This window comes from Cervus elaphus, chromosome 28 (assembly GCF_910594005.1).
Source record: "Cervus elaphus chromosome 28, mCerEla1.1, whole genome shotgun sequence".
Classification (NCBI taxonomy): Eukaryota; Metazoa; Chordata; class Mammalia; order Artiodactyla; family Cervidae; genus Cervus; species Cervus elaphus.
Window position 1 is genome coordinate 17,450,371 of NC_057842.1, and position 19,326 is coordinate 17,469,696.

The window sequence follows — 19,326 nt, forward strand, 5'->3', positions numbered from 1 at the left end:
CAAGGAAGCCCAATAATAAACTGGGGGAGACTTTTAGAGGAGCAGATTTGGGGAGGAAATCAAGATATTCTAGATATATTGTCAGATGATTGTTAGAAATCCCAGTAGAGATGAGAAAAATGTGGTTGAATATTTAATGCTTGAATTTAGAGGCACATTCAGGCAGGAATAATAAAGTTGGAAGCCATCAGAATATAGAGAGCATTGACTGCCACGACTGGATGAGATCACTCTGGGTGTAAGTGTCAAAAGAAGTTCCAAGGCCTGAGCCCTGGAGACACTTTATTGTTTAAGAGTCAGGAAGATGAAGAGAAATCAGCAAAAGTAGCCAGTGGGAAAAACTAAAAACAGTAATGTCCCAGATGGAAAATGAAATACATTTTCAGGAAGGAGGAAGTTGATCGACCATGTTAGAAGTTGTTACATCATGTAAAATGAGAACTAAGAATTTTAAACTGGGTTTGGCAACTTGAGGTTAATTGGTGAAATAGCAGGGACAACAGCTTTATTGAAGTGGATTCAAGGAGAACTGAAAAGAAATTAGATCCTGAGAAGTTTTTCTATAAAATGTGGTGACTTGAAGGAAACGTGGGGTAAAGGGATTTTGTTTTTGTAATTTAAGTCAAGAGATATTGTAGCAGATATTTAACTCAGTCCACAAATCCTAATAGGCTGCTGGCTGAAGTCTTTGGAACTGATAACTGGATCTTTGAGGACATAAGATACTGACTAGCTTTCTAAAGATGCCTAGCACTGGCCTATGTAAGCAACGTGCCCAGTTGCACTAGCAGCAGTTTAGGTGCTATTGACACAGTCCTTCATAGCTGCCACTTGTCAAGAACAACATCAAGCAGGTTGTCAGTCTCAATCAGGGTTGACAAACACTGGACTCATAAATTAAATCCTACAGACCTTAAATACAACCCACCAGTAGTCTTTGTAGGATTACCCCATATCTTTGGGATTTCTGTTTTTAATAGAAGATTTAAAAGACAATAGCTTGCTTTATAAAATTAAACTTACTGTCTGAAAATGTTTTTTAGAAGAAAAATGCCTTCAACCCTTCCTCTTGGTGAGTTCAGGGCTCCACCCAAGGATGTCCTCATTTTAAAGGTAGAAAACGGTCAATTCCTGATGTGTTCCTTCAGGTAAATTTTAATTGTAGTCTCAGAGACTTCTTTTTTCATTTTTTATTGAGATAATATTGGTTTATAACATTGTATAAGTTTCATGAATACAACATTATATTGCTATTAATACTTCTGTATACACCATAGTGTGCTCACCACCTAGAATTTAGTTTCTGTTCATCACCCATCTCCTGTCTTATAAATCACTAAGGACAGTGATTGCAGCCATGAAATTAAAAAATGCTTGCTCATTGAAAGGAGAGCTATGACAAATCTAGACAGCATATTAAAAAGCAAAGACATCACTTTGCCAACAAAGGTCCCTATACTCAAAGCTATGGTTTTTCTAGTAGCCACGTACAGATCTGAGAGCTTGACCATAAAGAAGACTGTGGACCAAAGAATTGATTCTTTTGAATTGTAGTGCCAGAGAAGACTCTTTAGAGTCCCTTGGACAGCAAGGAGACCAAACCAGTCAATGCTAAAGGAAACCAACCTTGACTATTCGTTGGAAGGAGTGATGCTGAAGCTGAAGCTCCAATACTTTGGCCAACTTATGCCAGGAAAGATTGAGGTCAAGAGGAGAAGGGGTGGCAGAGGATGAGATGGTTCGGTAGCATCACTGACTCAATGGATATGAGTCTGAGCACACTCTGGGAGACAGTGAAGGACAGGGAAGCCAGGTGTGCTGCAGCTCATGGGTTTGCAGAGTTGGACACGACTTACCAACTGAACAACATCACACATCACCATAGAGTTGATCCCTTTACCCATTTTGCCTTCCTCCTGCCTTTTCTCTTCTGGTAATCACTACTCTGTTCTCTATGGGTTTATTTTTGTCTGTTCTTTTATTTTGTTTGTTTTATTCTACATATGAGTTAAATCATAAGGTCTTCTTCCACCTGACTTATCTCACTTAGTATAATATTCTCCAGGTTCATCCATGCTGTCGTAAAGGGCAAGATTTCATTCATTCTTTCTTTCTTTTTTAAAAGTCTGGTTAGTATTTCAATGTGTGTGTGTGTGTGTGTGTGTGTGTGTGCGCGCGCGCGCGCACCACATTTTTTTCTCCATTTATCTGTTAATGGGTACTTATGTGGTTTTCATATCTTGGCTACCCTAAATAATGCTGTGATAAACATAGGAGATCATGTATCTTTTTGAATTAGTGTTTTGAATATTTTTAGGAAAAACACCCAGAAAAGGAATAGGTAATTTCTATGGTAGATCTTTTCTTATTTTTTGAGGAATCTCCATTTTATTTTCCATTGTCATTGTACCTATTGACAAGACCAACAGTAAATGAGGGTTCCCTTTTCTCCACATCCTCACTAGCGCTTATTATTCTTTGCCTTCTTGATAATAGTCATTCTAATGTGTACAGTAATATATCATTGTGATTTGATTTGCATTTCCCTAATAATTAGTGATTTTGAGCATGTGTCATGTGCCTGTTGGCTATCTGCATATTTTATTTGGAAAAATGTTTGTTTAGATTCTCAGTCCATTTTTTTTTTTTTTTTTTTTTTAAATTTTTTTATTAGTTGGAGGCTAATTACTTCACAACATTTCAATGGGTTTTGTCATACATTGATATGAATCAGCCATAGATTTACACTTATTCCCCATCCCGATCCCCCCTCCCACCTCCCTCTCCACCCGATTCCTCTGGGTCTTCCCAGTGCACCAGGCCGGAGCACTTGTCTCATGCATCCCACCTGGGCTGGTGATCTGTTTCACCATAGATAGTATACATGCTGTTCTTTTGAAACATCCCACCCTCACCTTCTCCCACAGAGTTCAAAAGTCTGTTCTGTATTTCTGTGTCTCTTTTTCTGTTTTGCATATAGGGTTATCGTTACCATCTTTCTAAATTCCATATATATGTGTTAGTATGCTGTAATGTTCTTTATCTTTCTGGCTTACTTCACTCTGTATAAGGGGCTCCAGTTTCATCCATCTCATTAGGACTGGTTCAAATGAATTCTTTTTGACGGCTGAGTAAAATTCCATGGTGTATATGTACCACAGCTTCCTTATCCATTCATCTGCTGATGGGCATCTAGGTTGCTTCCATGTCCTGGCTATTATAAACAGTGCTGCGATGAACATTGGGGTACACGTGTCTCTTTCAGATCTGGTTTCCTCAGTGTGTATGCCCAGAAGTGGGATTGCTGGGTCATATGGCAGTTCTATTTCCAGTTTTTTAAGGAATCTCCACACTGTTTTCCATAGTGGCTGTACTAGTTTGCATTCCCACCAACAGTGTAAGAGGGTTCCCTTTTCTCCACAGCCTCTCCAGCATTTATTGCTTGTAGACTTTTCGATAGCAGCCATCCTGACTGGTGTGTAATGGTACCTCATTGTGGTTTTGATTTGCATTTCTCTAATAATGAGTGATGTTGAGCACCTTTTCATGTGTTTGTTAGCCATCTGTATGTCTTCTTTGGAGAAATGTCTGTTTAGTTCTTTGGCCCACTTTTTGATTGGGTCATTTATTTTTCTGGAATTGAGCTGCAGGAGTTGCTTGTATATTTTTGAGATTAATCCTTTGTCTGTTTCTTCATTTGCTATTATTTTCTCCCAATCTGACGGCTGTCTTTTCACCTTACTTATAGTTTCTTTTGTAGTGCAAAAGCTTTTAAGTTTCATTAGATCCCATTTGTTTAGTTTTGCTTTTATTTCCAATATTCTGGGAGGTGGGTCATAGAGGATCTTGCTGTGATTTATGTCGGAGAGTGTTTTGCCTATGTTCTCCTCTAGGAGTTTTATAGTTTCTGGTCTTACATTTAGATCTTTAATCCATTTTGAGTTTATTTTTGTGTATGGTGTTAGAAAGTGTTCTAGTTTCATTCTTTTGCAAGTGGTTGACCAGTTTTCCCAGCACCACTTGTTAAAGAGGTTGTCTTTTTCCCATTGTATATCCTTGCCTCCTTTGTCAAAGATAAGGTGTCCATAGGTTCGTGGATTTATCTCTGGGCTTTCTATTCTGTTCCATTGGTCTATATTTCTGTCTTTGTGCCAGTACCACACTGTCTTGATGACTGTGGCTTTGTAGTAGAGTCTGAAGTCAGGCAGGTTGATTCCTCCAGTTCCATTCTTCTTTTTCAAGATTACTTTGGCTATTTGAGGTTTTTTGTATTTCCATACAAATTGTGAAATTCTTTGGTCTAGTTCTGTGAAAAATACCGTTGGTAGCTTGATAGGGATTGCATTGAATCTATAGATTGCTTTGGGTAGAATAGCCATTTTGACAATATTGATTCTTCCAATCCATGAACACGGTATGTTTCTCCATCTGTTTGTGTCCTCTTTGATTTCTTTCATCAGTGTTTTATAGTTTTCTATGTATAGGTCTTTTGTTTCTTTAGGTAGATATACTCCTAAGTATTTTATTCTTTTTGTTGCAATGGTGAATGGTATTGTTTCCTTAATTTCTCTTTCTGTTTTTTCATTGTTAGTATATAGGAATGCAACAAATTGAAAGATAAAAATCATATGATTATCTCAATAGATGCAGAGAAAGCCTTTGACAAAATTCAACACTCATTTATGATTAAAACTCTCCAAAAAGCAGGAATAGAAGGAACATACCTCAACATAATAAAAGCTATATATGACAAACCCACAGCAAGCATCACCCTCAATGGTGAAAAATTGAAAGCATTTCCCCTGAAATCAGAAACAAGACAAGGGTGCCCACTCTCACCACTACTGTTCAACATAGTGTTGGAAGTTTTGGCCACAGCAATCAGAGCAGAAAAAGAAGTAAAAGGAATCCAGATAGGAAAAGAAGAAGTGAAACTCTCACTGTTTGCAGATGACATGATCCTCTATATAGAAAACCCTAAAGACTCTACGAGAAAATTACTAGAACTAATCAATGAATATAGTAAAGTTGCAGGATATAAAATTAACACACAGAAATCCCTTGCATTCCTATATACTAACAATGAAAATCAGTCCATTTTTTAATAGGGTTATTTGTTTTTTATCATTGAGTTGTATCAGTTCCTTATATACTTGGGATATTAAACTTATTGGATATATCATTTGCAAATATCTTCTCCCATTCAGTAGGTTGTCTTTTCATTTTGCTGATGGTTTCCTTTGCTGTGCAGAAGTTTTTTAGTTTGATGTAGCCCCATTTATCTTTGTTTTTGTTTTTTTTTCTCCTTGTGTGAAGAGACAGATGTGAAAGATATTGTGAAGATCAGTGTCAAAGAGCATATGCTTTCTCCTAGGAATTTGATGGTTTCAGGTCTTACATTCAAGTCTTTAATACATTTTAAGCTGATTTTTGTGTATAGTGAGATAGTGGCCTGATTTCTTTCATTTTTTTTTTCTTTTACAAGTGGCAATGCAGTTTTCCCAGTATAATTTATTGAAGAGACTATCCTTTCTTCATTATATGTTCTTTACTCCTTTGACATAAATTAATCATCCATGTACATGTGAGTTATCTTGGGCTCTCTATTCTGTTCCATTGATCTATGTATCTGTTTTTCTTTCAATACCATGCCATTTTGATTATTATGACTTTGTCATATAGTTTGAAATCAAACAATGTGATACTTCCAGCTTTGTCCTTTTTTCTTGGTGTCTTATTTTTATTTGGGGATTTTCTTTGTATGGTTTTATATATATATTAGAAATTTGTGTTCTACTCTGTGAAAAATGTCCTTAGGCTTTTGAGAGGAATTTCATTGATTATGTAGGTTGCTTTATGTAACATAGATATTTTAACAATGTTAATTCTCCCAATTCATGAGCATAGACTATCTTTCTATTTGTATCTTCTTCAATTTCTGTTAACAATTTCATATAGTTTGTAGTATACATGTCTTTCACCTTTTTGGTTAAATTTATTCCTAGATATTTTATTCTTTTCTTTTTACTGTGATTTTAAATGGAATTGCTTTCTAAATTTCTCTTTCACCTAGCTCATTGTTAGGGCATAGAAATGCAACATATTTTTGTATGTTGATTTTGCACACCACAACTTTTCTGGATTCATTTATTATTTTTAATAGATACTGGTAGAAGCTTTAGAAATAAAAAACCTATATGTATGAATCTATACATATATGTATCTATATGTAAAATCATGTTATGTGCAAATGGTGACAATTTTACTTCTTCCCTTCTAATTCAGATGCATTTCATTTCTTTTTCTTATCTGATGGCTGTGGCTAGAATTTCCAAAACTATATTCAATAAAAGTGGTGAGAGTGGGCATCCTTGTCTTATTATGATTTTAAAAGTATAGCTTTTAGGTATTTACCATTGAGTATGATGTTTGCTGTGGGTTTGCAGCTACATTTATAGCCTTTATTAGATTGAGATATGTTCCTTCTATACCCACTGTATTGGGTGCTGAATCTTGTCAAATGGTTTTTCTTTGTGTACTGAGATGGTCAATGGTTTTAACCCTTTATTTTGTTAATATGTCACATTGATTGATTTGTGGATGTTGAACCATCCTTAAATTCCCTGGAATAAATCTCATTTGGTTATTTTTGGATGATCTTTTTAATGCATTGTTTTACTAGTTTGCTAATAATCTGTTGAGGATTTTTGTGTCTATGTTCATTAGAGATATCGGCCTGTAATTTTCTTTTTTGTTGTGCTATCCTTGTCTGAGTTTGAAATCAGGGTCATGTTGGCCTTGTAAAATGAGTTAGGAAGCATTTCCTTTTTTCCAAAATTTTAAAAGTTTGAGAAAATAGGTATTAAATTTTATTTGAATGTTTGGTAGAATTCGCCTGTGAAGCCATCTTACCCTGGATATTTTGGGAGTGAGGGAGGTTTTTGGTTACCATTTCAACCTCTACCAGTGATTGGCTTATTCATATTTTTTATTTCTTTGTGATTCAGTCTTGGAATGTTTTGTAATTCTAAGAATTTGTCAGTTTCTTCAAGGTTATTCAAATTGTTTGCATATAACTGTTCTTAATATTCTTTTATAACTGTTTATATTTCTGTGTTACCCATTGTTACTTATCTTCTTTTGTTTCTGATTTTATTTATCAGACATCTTTCTTTTTTCTTTGTGAGTCTAGCTAAAAGTTTATCAATTTTGTTTGTTTTTTCAAAGAACCAGCTCTTAGTTTTATTGATCTTTTCTATATCTTTACTTCTACTCTGATCTTTATTATTCCCTTCTTTCTACTAACTGTAGGCTTCATTTGTTCTTTTTCTCATTCTGTTAGAAGAAAGATTAGATTGTTTATTTGAAACGTTTTTTCTTGAGTTGGGGCTATATAGCTAAATCTTCCTTTTTAGTAACCCTTTTGCTGAATCCCACAGATTTTGGTATGTCCTATTTTTATTGGTCTTCAGGTAAGTTTTGATTACTCTTTTGATTTCTTCACTTTACTAATAGTCATTCATTAGTGTATTGTTCAGTCTCTCTCTATGAACTTGTGATTTAGCAGCTTTCTTCAAGTAGCTTTATTTCTAGTTTCATACCATTGTGACAAGAAAAGATGCTTAATATTATTTCAATCTTCTAAAATGTATTAGGACTTGTTTTTTTTTTTTCCCTCCCAGCAGATGAGATGGCCTATCCTTGAGAAAGTTCCATGTGCACTTGAGAAGAATTAGTATTCTGTTGCATTTGAATGGAATATTCTGTACAAATCTACCAAATTGTCCTGTCAAAATATTTTATTTAAGGCTACTGTTTCCTTGTTGACTTTCTGTTTGAAAGATCTCTCTGTAAATGAGGTATTAAATTCCCCTACTATTATTATGTTGTTGCAGATTTCTCCCATTGGGCCTGCCAATAATTTTTTACATATTTTTGTTTTCCTATGTTCAGTTCAGTCGTTCAGTCATGTCCAACTCTTTACGACCCCATGGACTGCAGCATGCCAGGCCTCCCTGTCCATCACCAACTCCTGGAGCTTATCTTTTTTGCCTTTTCTTACTGTTCCTGGGGTTCTCAAGGAAAGAATAGTGCAGTGGTTTGCCATTCCCTTCTCCAGTGGACCGCATTTTGTCAGAACTCTGCACCATGACCTGTCTATCTTGGGTGGCCCTCAAGGGCATGGCTCATAGTTGCATTGAGTTAGACAAGGCTGTGATCCATGTGATCAGTTTGGTTGGTTTTCTGTGATTGTGGTTTTCATTCTATCTGCCCTCTGATGGATAAAGATAAGAGGCTTGTGGAAGCTTCCTGATGGGAGAGACTGACTGGGGGAATCTGGGCCTTGTTCTGATGTATATGAATAAGAACTGCTTTGAAGAGGTTTCCCCTTTATCATTATATACTGTCTATCTTTGTCTCTTATTACCTTTTTGGCTTGAAATCTATTTTGTTTGACACAAGCATGCGTTTGTTGTTGTTGGTTAGTCACTAAGTTTTGTCTGACTCTTCTGTGACCCCATGGACTATAGCCCACCAGGCTCCTCTGTCCACGGCACTTTCCAGGTTAGAACACTGGAGTGCCATTTCCTTCTAAAGGGTATCTTCCCAACCCAGGTTTGAATCCAAGTCTCCTGCATTGGCTCACACTTTATTTTAGCTGCCATCTGCTTGGAGTATCATCTTCCAACCTTGAGCCTGTTTGTCTTTAGAGCTGAGGTGAGTGTCCTGTAGTCAGCATATACTCAGGTCTTGATTTTTAAACCACGCAGACACTTTGTGTTTTTTGATTAGTGAATCAAATTTATTTAAATTTAGGGTGATTATTGATAAATGAAGGTTAGTACCACTATTTTACCTTTTGTTTTCTGGTTGCTCTATACCTCTTTCCCCCTGTGTTTCTGTCTACCATTTGTCTTGGAGGGTTTCTATGATGTTTTTCTCAGTTTCCTCTTTTTCTGCTTCATGTCTCTGCTCTAGATTTATGTTTTGTGATTACTATGAGGTTTGAAAAAATTTCTCATAGATAAAAGCATCCTTTTTCTGCTGACTGTACCTTATCTTTGTTGACCTATATGGATTCTGTCCTTTTTCACTTTCCTTTTTGTGTTTCTATTGTCTCAAGTGATTAATTTTTTAATGTTTGAGGTCATTACCAATTGAACTAGCTTTTTCTGTTTTTTTTTCTTTAACCTTTATTTTATGATAGAACGTTTTAAAACCTATTCTAATATGGAGTTGCAATTTTCTTATTCTGTCTATTTATTACCATAAAGTTTTGTGTACTTTTGTCTTTTTGTGTTTGGTAGAAGAGCATCTTTCAACATTTTTGTAAAGCAAGCCTAGTGGTAATGAATTCTCTCATGCTTGGATTGTTTGGGAAAGTCTTTATGTCTCTTTCATATCTGAATGACCTTATAACTTTGTTGGATAGAGTGTCCTTGGGTGATAGCTTTTTTCTCAGCATTTTGAGAATATCTTTCCACTCTCTCTTGGCCTATAGAATTTCACCTGAGAAATCTGCTGATAGCTTAGTGGGAGTGCTTTTGTAGGTTACCATCCTTTTTCTCTCTGGCTGCCTCTAAAATTGTTTGTCATTGACTTTTTAAAAACTTTATTTGTTCTTTATGTGAATGATAATTGACTTTTTAAGATAAATGTCATTGATTTTTTTAAAGAGATTTTTTTTTTTATTTTTTTCAATGAGTGTTTTACAATATTACTTCTTTTATATGTTTTGGTTTTTTGGCCATGAGGTATGTGAGATCTTAGCTCTCAACCAGGGGTTGAACCCAAAGCCCCTGCATTAAGGCAAAGTCTTAACCACTGGACTGGCAGGAAAGTCCTTGTCATTGACTTTTAGCAACTTTAATATAATCTGTCTTATAAGGAGAAGGCCTTTTGACACTGAGGTTAATTAGATGTGTCCTTAGTTTCATGAGCTTGTATATCCAGTTCCTTCTTAAAGTATGGGACGTTCTCAGCTATTATTATTATTATTACTTTTGCAATTACAAAGTTTAATTTTAATTAAATCTGAAGTGTGCCTTCAAAATATTTTAACTATACTCAAACTGAGTTGCTACAGCCAACTCAGCTATTATTAATTTAAATAAACTCTTTTATCTCTTCTCCTTATTTCCTCTGGGATACCCATTACTCAAATGCTGCCCTTCCTAAAAGAGTTGAATAGCTCTTATAAAATTTCCTCACTTTTTAATGTCTTGGTTCTCTTTCCTCTTCTTATTGTATTGTTTCTATTTTTGTGTCTTTGATCTTGCTAATTCTCTCTTCCATGAGTTCTACTCTCTTTTTAATGCTTTCTAATGCTTTATTTATCTAGTTTATTTGATGGCAAAGGTCCTGTTTAGTGGTTTTCTAGAGTTTCATACTCTTTGGTAAAGTATTCCTTCTGTTTACTAATTTTAGTCGTGAGCTCATTGAACTACCTTTCAGACATTTCTTGTAGCTCATTGAGTTTCTTTATGACAAATATTTCGAATTCTCAGTTAGATTTCAATATTCTGTGACTTTAAGCTTGGTTTCTAGAGAATTGTCATTTTCTTTTCATGATACGATGTTATACGTTTCTTTATAGCGCTTGATGAGTTGTTTCACCGCTGGGACATTTGTTGCATGGACGCCTTTGTACTCGATTCTAATGACTTAATGGATTAAAAAAATAGAGACATTGCCTCCATTTTCCTCTAGGTGGCGCTATGTCACAAGTTTTTGATTTCTCTTACCTAGGCCTCTGCTGATGATTAGTAGTTCAGTGGTGGACTCTGCGACCCCATGGACTGTAGCCTGCCAGGCTCGTCTGTCCACGGGGATTCTTCAGGCCAGGATACTGGAGTGGGTTGCCATTTGCTTCTCCAGGAGATCTCCCTGACCCCTTGCCTAAACTGCTTCTGCTTTTATTTGAGAGGCTGCCGTTCCCACTCCCCACTGCCTGTCAAAGCTCTCGCCCTGTGGCTGCTTGTGCCGCAGGGGTTACCAGCTGCCGGTGGTGCTTGATCACCACCTGGGGCTCTGGAATGGTGAGTTTCCCCTCTGCACACAGGATCCCCTGAATCTCAAGCTCCACCCCTGGAGGGAAGAAGTGGGTGACAGGGAAGCCGGGGTCGCCCCAGCTCCTCTAGAGTGCCCTATGTTACAAGGTTTTCAAGTTCCACCACTGAGAGTGGGGTAGGGGCAGGGATCCCAAAGTCATGGGCACCTCAGTGGCGGAAAAGATGTGATCTCAGTCTCCACGGCCGCTGCTGCGCAGTTACCGCGGGTAGAGCTGTGGCCAGGAGGCTGGAGTCGTGTGCGCCGTCCCCATGCTATTGCCAGGTTCTCTGAGGTTGTGGGCTCAGCTGCCATATCTGAAGGCCAGAATCAAAAGAACCTCCTCCACCATTCACCTTCTCTATGGTCCACCCACCTCTACCTATACAGATTGATGGAATTCTCTGGCGTCCTGGTATGTTGGGCAGAAGCACCTTTGATGTTTTGCTGGTTGTAGGTTAAAGGGGAGAGAGAAAGCAAGTTCCTCACTTTGCCATGCTACTGACATCACTCTCTCAGAGACTTCTGTGTCTGCCTACCTTCTCTTGTCCTTTTTATCTTTCTACTGTACCCTTATCTTGGTCTTTTTCTCTTTGTTGCACCAACACTTCATTCTTCCCTTTTGCTTGTGTGAGTTACCTGTTTGACACTTTACCCAACTTTCCTTGCTCTTAACTTATGTTTACTCTCCGATTTCCTTCTCCAAACCAAATGGGAAACTAGAGTGACAGTCTTGGTTTGGGAGTGTGAACCTGGAACTGCTAATAACTCCTTTGGGATTTCTGAGATGGTCATGCAGCCAGAGTCAGGAGACAAAGACAGGATGATGCTAAAAGGCACAGAGTCAGGTAGACAGGATGTGGGAAGTAGGAAGACAGTGCTCTAAGGAACTTCCTGATCACACAGACCTACAGAGCAACTTTTTTGAACATAGTTCCCAAAGCCTGGTTTTAGGGTTTAAAAAAATATGTTTAGGTTAAACACCATCAACCATCATTTAAATCTTCCCTACCCTCTCTAAATTTGCCTCTTCTGCCATCTTGCTCACAGATAGCTGATACTTTGGAATGCAAATTGATGAAGCAATTTTGCTCTAAGTAATAACACATAAACTACTTGCTTTTTTAGGGCTTCCCTGGTGACCCAGATAGTGAAGAATCTGCCTGCAATGCGGGAGACTTGGTTTCAATCCCTAGGTGGGGAAGATCCCCTGGAGAAGGGAATGGCAATCCACTCCAGTATTCTTGCCTGGAGAATTCCATGGAGAGAGGAGCCTGGTGAGCTACAGTCCACAGGGTCGTAAAGAGTCAGACGTGACTGAGCTACTAACACACACACACACACACACACACACACACACACACACTTGTCTTTTTTGGTTTATTTTTCCCCTAAATAGGAACCTACTAATTATGTTCTACTTGAAATAGTACACCTATGAATATATAATTTTGTATCTACTTTGCAAGCAAACACATTGGGTTACACATTTCTTGTAAAGTCATACTAGATTGGTGAGCTCCTGGGTATCAGTAATTATATTTTGCTACTAGTTCTCAAAACTTTTCTTGGACTATGCCCTATTGAATAAGGCAAATAATTCACCAGCCACCTATTTCACATGGCTTTTATTTACTAGAAGAAAACAACAAAGAATTAAGACAATAAAAATAAAACAAGGGAAATTATTGAAGAGAGAAATCTAACAATAATTCTATGAATATTTGGTAGCAATTGATAATCACCAATAGAAGAAAACACTTAAAATTTACTGATAAGAAAAGGCTCATCCTCTGACATTATGGAAAATCCTATTACCTGAGACTTTGGGTGCCAAGTATGAGTTGTATTGTTACATGATGCTTGGTGTCAGAATCCTTCATAGACTTCAAATGTGGTGCCCCAGTAAAGTCATGCTCTAGTTTCTGTTTATAGATAGCCACTGAAAGTGAAGTGAAAGTCGTTCAGTCACGTTCAACTCTTTGCAACCTCTGTCCATGGAATTCTCCAGGCAAAAATACTAGGTGGGTAGTTTTTCCCTTCTCCAGGGGATCTTCCCAACTGAGGGATAGAACCCAGGTCTCCTGCATTGCAGGTGGATTCTTTACCAGTTGATCCACCAGGGAAGCCATACAACTCATTTAGTTGCTTACTACTAAGTAGCCCTTAAGCCTTTAGTTCTTAGGATAGTAACCAGCACATTGTAGGTAGTCAGTAAATAGTTCTGAAATAAATAAAAGAGAAAGTGAATACATTAAAATGAACAACTCTGGAATTTTGAGTCTTTTCTGGTAAGAATCAGACAAAAGATTTGGGCTGTGTGTGGATTTTATTTTTAGGCAAATTTTAACTAAGTCAGGAAAAAATACTAAATTATAATGTTATTTAAAATTTGTACCAGGTTAGGTTCCTTGGGAAGTGGACTCAGAGATGGACTTTAGTATGCAGGACTCTATTAAGGAATAGCCAGGAGATCAACTTGTGATAGAAAGGGAAGGAAGCTGGGATTGAAAAGAAGGAAAAGTTAAGCTGTGAGGCCAGTTGACTATTTGCATAGTGTTAAATACCATCTGTATGCTGACAGTTTCCAAGATTTTAACTCGCCAGCCTAGAACTCTCCTATATATCATATTGCCTATTTAATATATCCACTTGAATGCCCAATAATCTTCTCAAACTCATAATTTCCAAAACCAAATGGGATTCTTTTTACTCTCCCAAACAACTTCACCCAAAACCTCTCTCATTTCATTTACTAGCATTACATCCTTTTAGTTCAGGTGAATACTGTGGAGTTGTATTTGTGTGCTAATTGTTACCCTACATTCAATATGTCAGGAAATTTCCATTGAATTTTTCATCAAGGTATATCCAGAATTTGCTGACCTCCAAGGTGGGAACTACTATCATCTCCTGCCTAGATCACTGCAAAAACCTTTCACTGTGTCTTCTTGATTTTACTATGTTCTCAATAAGGTGGCCAGAGTGATTGCTTAAAATATGGAATCTAGAAAAATAATACTGAAGAATTTATTTACAGGGCAACAATGGAGAAACAGACATAGAGAATAGACTTACGCACGTGGGGAGAGGGGAGGAAAGGGTGAGATGTATGGAAAAAATAACATGGAAACTTACATCACCATGTGTAAAATAGAGAGCCAACGGGGATTTGCTGGATGTCTCAGGAAACTCAAACAGGGGCTCTGTATCAACCTAAAGGGGTGGGATGGGGAGGGAGATGGGAGGGAGGTTCAAAAGGGAGGGGACATATGTATACCGATGGCTGATTCATGTGGAGGTTTGACAGAAAACAACAAAGTTCTGTAAAGCAATTATCCTTCAATAAAGTCAAATTAATTAAAAAAGAGAGAAAAATATAACTTAATTTTTGCCATTTATTCTACATAAAATTCTGTAAAAGCTTCTCAATTTTTTTTACTAGAGAGCAATTCTGCATATATATATATATATTTGGGCCACTGAATCATCTTGGGTAGTTGTTTAAATGAAAATTACTGGTTATAACCCAGCAATCTCTCAAAAGTTCTCTAGGCATAAGCTGGAAACCTAGGAAAATTTCAAGGAGGAGATAGGACTTAGAGGGAAAAAATGGAAGAAGATGAAGAGCTTCTGCACTTTAGAGGAAATGGCAGGCTGTTGTTTATAACCTTCCTACAGATATAAACAGGTAGATGTACGTGCTGGGTGGTCCCAATCTATCCACCATTGGTTGGATCTGAGACTCTGAAGATTTGCAGATTTGCCAAACCACATTGTCAGGAAAACTGTACCTTCACGACATTGATGAGTGCTATCCTGATGCAGGCCATCAGTGTACCTGTAGGTCCTTGTAGGCATTCTTGCTCAGTCCTACGCTGGGAAAAGCACACTGCTAGGGTTGTGGTCCCTTTGGCTTTGAGAACTTGGAGGCCCAACACAGCCCTGCTCTAACAAGCCCACTGACTTGTCACTTCACATTTTAATATCAACTAAATAAAAACCAAAGGCTATTTATCCTCCTGCCATTTTAATTTCAAGAAAAAATGCTTTATAAAGCCTTGGTATTTATAGGTATCATACAACATATGATTTAAGTTGTAAAACTTGTAAATGATAGCTATTGAATATAGTGTATATAGTTCAAACTATTGGGTGGATTTGATATCATTTTTGTTTCCTTAACATTAGAAAATATATAGATTAGAAATATTAAGAAATTGCTTTCCCTTCCCTTTGATTTCTTTTTAAACTGTTTAAAATAAAATGAAATCTATTGGATATTCCACTCCTATACATTCTCTAGTTTTATTTAGATTTACCACAGCCATAATTCACATGAGCAACACATGTTGTTCTGAATATCAAGGAAATGCAACTTCTGAATGTGGTCCATGAAGCAGTTGAAAGTGCTTTGCCTAGAGATACTCCTCAGAGAAAATTGTGTGTTCCTTTCCCTTGAAAATGACTCCCCAAAGAATGCTGACATTAATATACACAAGACCCATTAACAAAGTCCACACTTGAGGATTCTTTAGAATAAATCTAACAAATGTTGGGTGACTAGATGTAGAAATCATCACAATTAAATAAATGTAGATAGAAACAATTTTCTTGACTACATTTTGAAATGCATTTGAAATACATTTGACTACATTTTGTAGTCAATACATCTTGACTACATTTTTTAGTCAATACATCTTGACTACATTTGAATACATTTCCAAATAATTAACTTTTTCATCAGTAAAACAATTCTATAAAGGAGTACTTCAAACATTTATTTCTAAGTTAATAACTTACAAAAGTTTGAAATGTTACATACTAATAAAATGTTATAGTAAATAAGGAACATATATCCCATAGTAAGGTCTCATGTAGAATATTACTTATGTATTTAGGACTAGCCTTTCCAATGTTATTTGAAATATTTAGCTTAATTCTATTACTAGTCATTCAGCAGTATTTCATTTAATATATTTTTTTGTGAATTAGTGAATTTTTAAAAACTTATAAACTAAATTAATGGTATAAGCATTTTTCTAATTAAACCTTGAACTCAGTGAATTATTAATAAATAAACCTAATTTGTTTTTCTGAAATTCTATACGTAAGGAATATTCCAAATAACTAGAGATTGTATTGATTTCTCTGTAGATTCTAGAAGCTTACTTTACTTGAGAGTATTTTTTCCTCCCCTCATTGTAAAAGCTTTTACTTTGGGGGGAAAAGACCTTTTGTATTGTAAACTATAAGATATAGCAATATATTAAAAAAGAATATTAGTATAGATTTCTGAGTATAAGCCAGATGCAAAAACTTAAATTAATATCATAGAGTCTAATGATTACACATAAAGGCAAAACAAGCTGTCTTTGCAACTGCTCATCACTGTGTGTGCTGTGTCCAACTCTCTGTGACCCCACGGACTGTAGCCTGCCAGCTTCCTCTGTCCACGGAATTTCCTGGCAAGAATCCTGGAGCGGATTGCCATTGCCTTTTCCAGGGATCTTCCTGACCTAGGGATCAAACCTGCGTCTCTTGTGTCTCCTGTATTGACCAGCAGGTTCTTTACCACTGTGCCACCTGGGAAGCCACTAGGCTTGAGGATCTAGACCTAGAAATAGTGGTTCTGCTTCACAGTGAATAATAATCTTAACCAACAACATGTTAACTCCAGTGGATCAAAGGGCAGATGGATAGGAACCATCATCTTGTTTTCTAGGATCAGACGCTGGGTAGAACATCTTAAAGAAAGACCAAAGTCAAAACAGGACATTTCACTTCCTTCCTCTTCTGACTTTGCAGAGCAATATGACATTCCTGGGTAGAGAAGATCCCCTGGAGAAGGAAATGGCAACTCATTCCAGTATGCTTGCTGGGATAATCCCAAGGACAGAGGAGCCTGGCAGGCTGCATTCCACGGGGTCTCAGAGTCGGACGTGACATAGCAATTGAACGACAACAACAACGTGACTTATTCACATGACTGTACCACATTCTGAAATCTTTTAAAACCATAGCAGTAAACTCCTAAATGCTTTTGACTTACATGTCAGAAGCATAGAGAATAAATCTTGACGAGAAAATTTAAAGGGTGTGACTTGTATGTTAAAATACAATAACAAAGTTTAGCACCACTTCTTCTTGTAGAACCTTTTTCAAAGAAATTCCTTTTTAAAGGAAATGTCTTGCACATAAGGTTAGGGTTCATCAAGATTAGGGAGTTTTTCTGCACGTAAAAACTACTGTGAAGGGACAGCATAGTTTTGAGTGTCAGGAGATTTAGGCCCCGTAACTAGCCAACACTGGCTTATTAATATGTCCTGGAGATACTCACATCTGTCTCTGGGCCTACATGGCTTAAGAATTTCCTTCTAAGTGTATTATTTTGGGGATTCTAAGTTATTTAGAAAACAATTTTTCTAAAATGTATATAAGATTTATAGGCTATTATTAGAGAACTTCTTAAAGACTGATTTTATTTTAAGGGCTGGTGCACTGGGAAGACCCAGAGGGATGGGATGGGAAGGGAGGTGGGAGGGGGGATCAGGATGGGGAACACATGTAAATCCATGGCTGATTCATGTCAGTGTATAGCAAAAACCACTACAATATTGTAAAGTAATTAGCCTCCAACTAATAAAAATAAATGAAAAAAAAAAAACACACACCAAAATATTTCTTTAAAATAAACGTGTGTGTGCATGCTAAGTCGCTTCAGTCTTGTCCAACTCTTTGCGACCCTTTGGATTGCAGCCCACCAGGCTCCTCTGTCCATGGGATTCTCCAAGAATACTGAAGGGAGTTGCCATGCCCTCCTCCAGGGGATCTGCCCAACTCAGGGATCAAACCTCTGTCTCTTAGGTCTCCTGCATTGGCAGACAGGTTCTTTACCACTAGTGCCACCTGGAAAGCCCAAAATAACTATATGTGCATATAACAGAAAAAAAGTCCTTGATGTAAATATGTCAAATTAGCTTTCAGTACTAACCAATTGGAGGAAAGCATGGAAATTATTCTTGGGAAAGATGGAAAAAGTTAACTCATTTCCTGGAACTGAGAAAAAGTACTTGATAATGTTTATTTTCAGATAAACAGTTGAATAGTTGGTTAAGAATTCATATGGTATTAGAAACTTCACAGGGTATTTGCCAAATTATTAACATTTTTCCAACTTTCTGTCTTTTATGCTCCCATTTTCTGCTGTAATTTCTAAATCTAGTGTCTTGAAATTTGATTTAGTAGAAGACTAGATAAAGCATAGTATACTATGATTCTGAGAAGAGATGTAGTCCTGAATATATAGAGAACACTATCTGTTGCTACTAAGAGAATTACTAAAGTAAAATATCCATTTGCCTTTGTTATATATTTTTATTTTTTAATTGTTGTTTTCTTATGAAATCAATTAGTGATTGTTAACAAATGTTAACATCCTAAGTATGTTTATGGTAGAAAGTAAGAACCCTATATATACTCAGCTTCTAGAGAAATCTAGGAAATTAGCAGTCTTCTGTACTTGCCTCCTAGAATTTTGCTCTATGACTATATTAACTCACACAGTATGTTATGTGATCATTTTTGTTGGGCCATGGGAACAGGTGACAGATAATAATTGTTTGGGGTTGCTGAAAAAATCTGAGAAGTTCTTGAAATTGGGTAAATATGACAGAGACAAAAACCAGGTACTTAGAGTTTATGTTTAAAATACTTAAATATTAAATAATAGCTAACATTTACTGAGCATTTACATTTTATTATGTGCAGATGTTGTGCTAAGTACTGTATATGACTAATCTCTTTTAATCTTTACTACCTCTAGAAGGGAAAGGTACTAATAATATATCCTCTTTTATCTTACAAAGTTGTCCTTTGCAAACTCTGCATTTCACTACTGAGGAGCAGGATATGCCAGTTCATGTAGCCAGAAGACATGGGGCAGCATCTACCTGCCCTCCTGTCGGCCTCACACTCAAGAGTTCAGGGCTTCTTTGTTTCCAGTTCTAGTCCCCTTTGGCAATTCACAAAGTTCACCGGTCTTGTACATTTCATTTTCTGAGTAGACCTTAAATGTCCTCGGTTGAATCACCAAAGCCTAAGATCTCTCTCCAACCGAGTTTGCATGCCTAAAGCTCAGATGTTTCCCGCTATTCCAAACAAAACAAGTTGCTCAGTAATTTGATGCCATCCTTGGCCTCCAAGCCTTTCTGTACTCATGTCTTCCTTTATCCCTGTCCTCCTCCTTCCTCCTATCTCCACCTACCACAAACCTAT

At 36.9% G+C, this 19,326-nt stretch overlaps 1 long non-coding RNA gene across 2 annotated transcripts in view; it reads left to right on the top strand.

The window, feature by feature from the left end:
* The window catches only part of LOC122685328, a 94,324-nt gene that overhangs the window by 65,371 nt on the left and 9,627 nt on the right, over positions 1–19,326 (top strand). The window contains exon 1 of one of the 2 annotated variants that reach the window (XR_006338352.1): positions 10,909–11,039. The exons of the other annotated variant lie outside the window; for it this stretch is intronic. This is a non-coding gene — a long non-coding RNA (uncharacterized LOC122685328). Of the gene's footprint in view, positions 1–10,908; positions 11,040–19,326 lie in introns of those variants that run through there. 2 annotated transcript variants of the gene reach the window in all.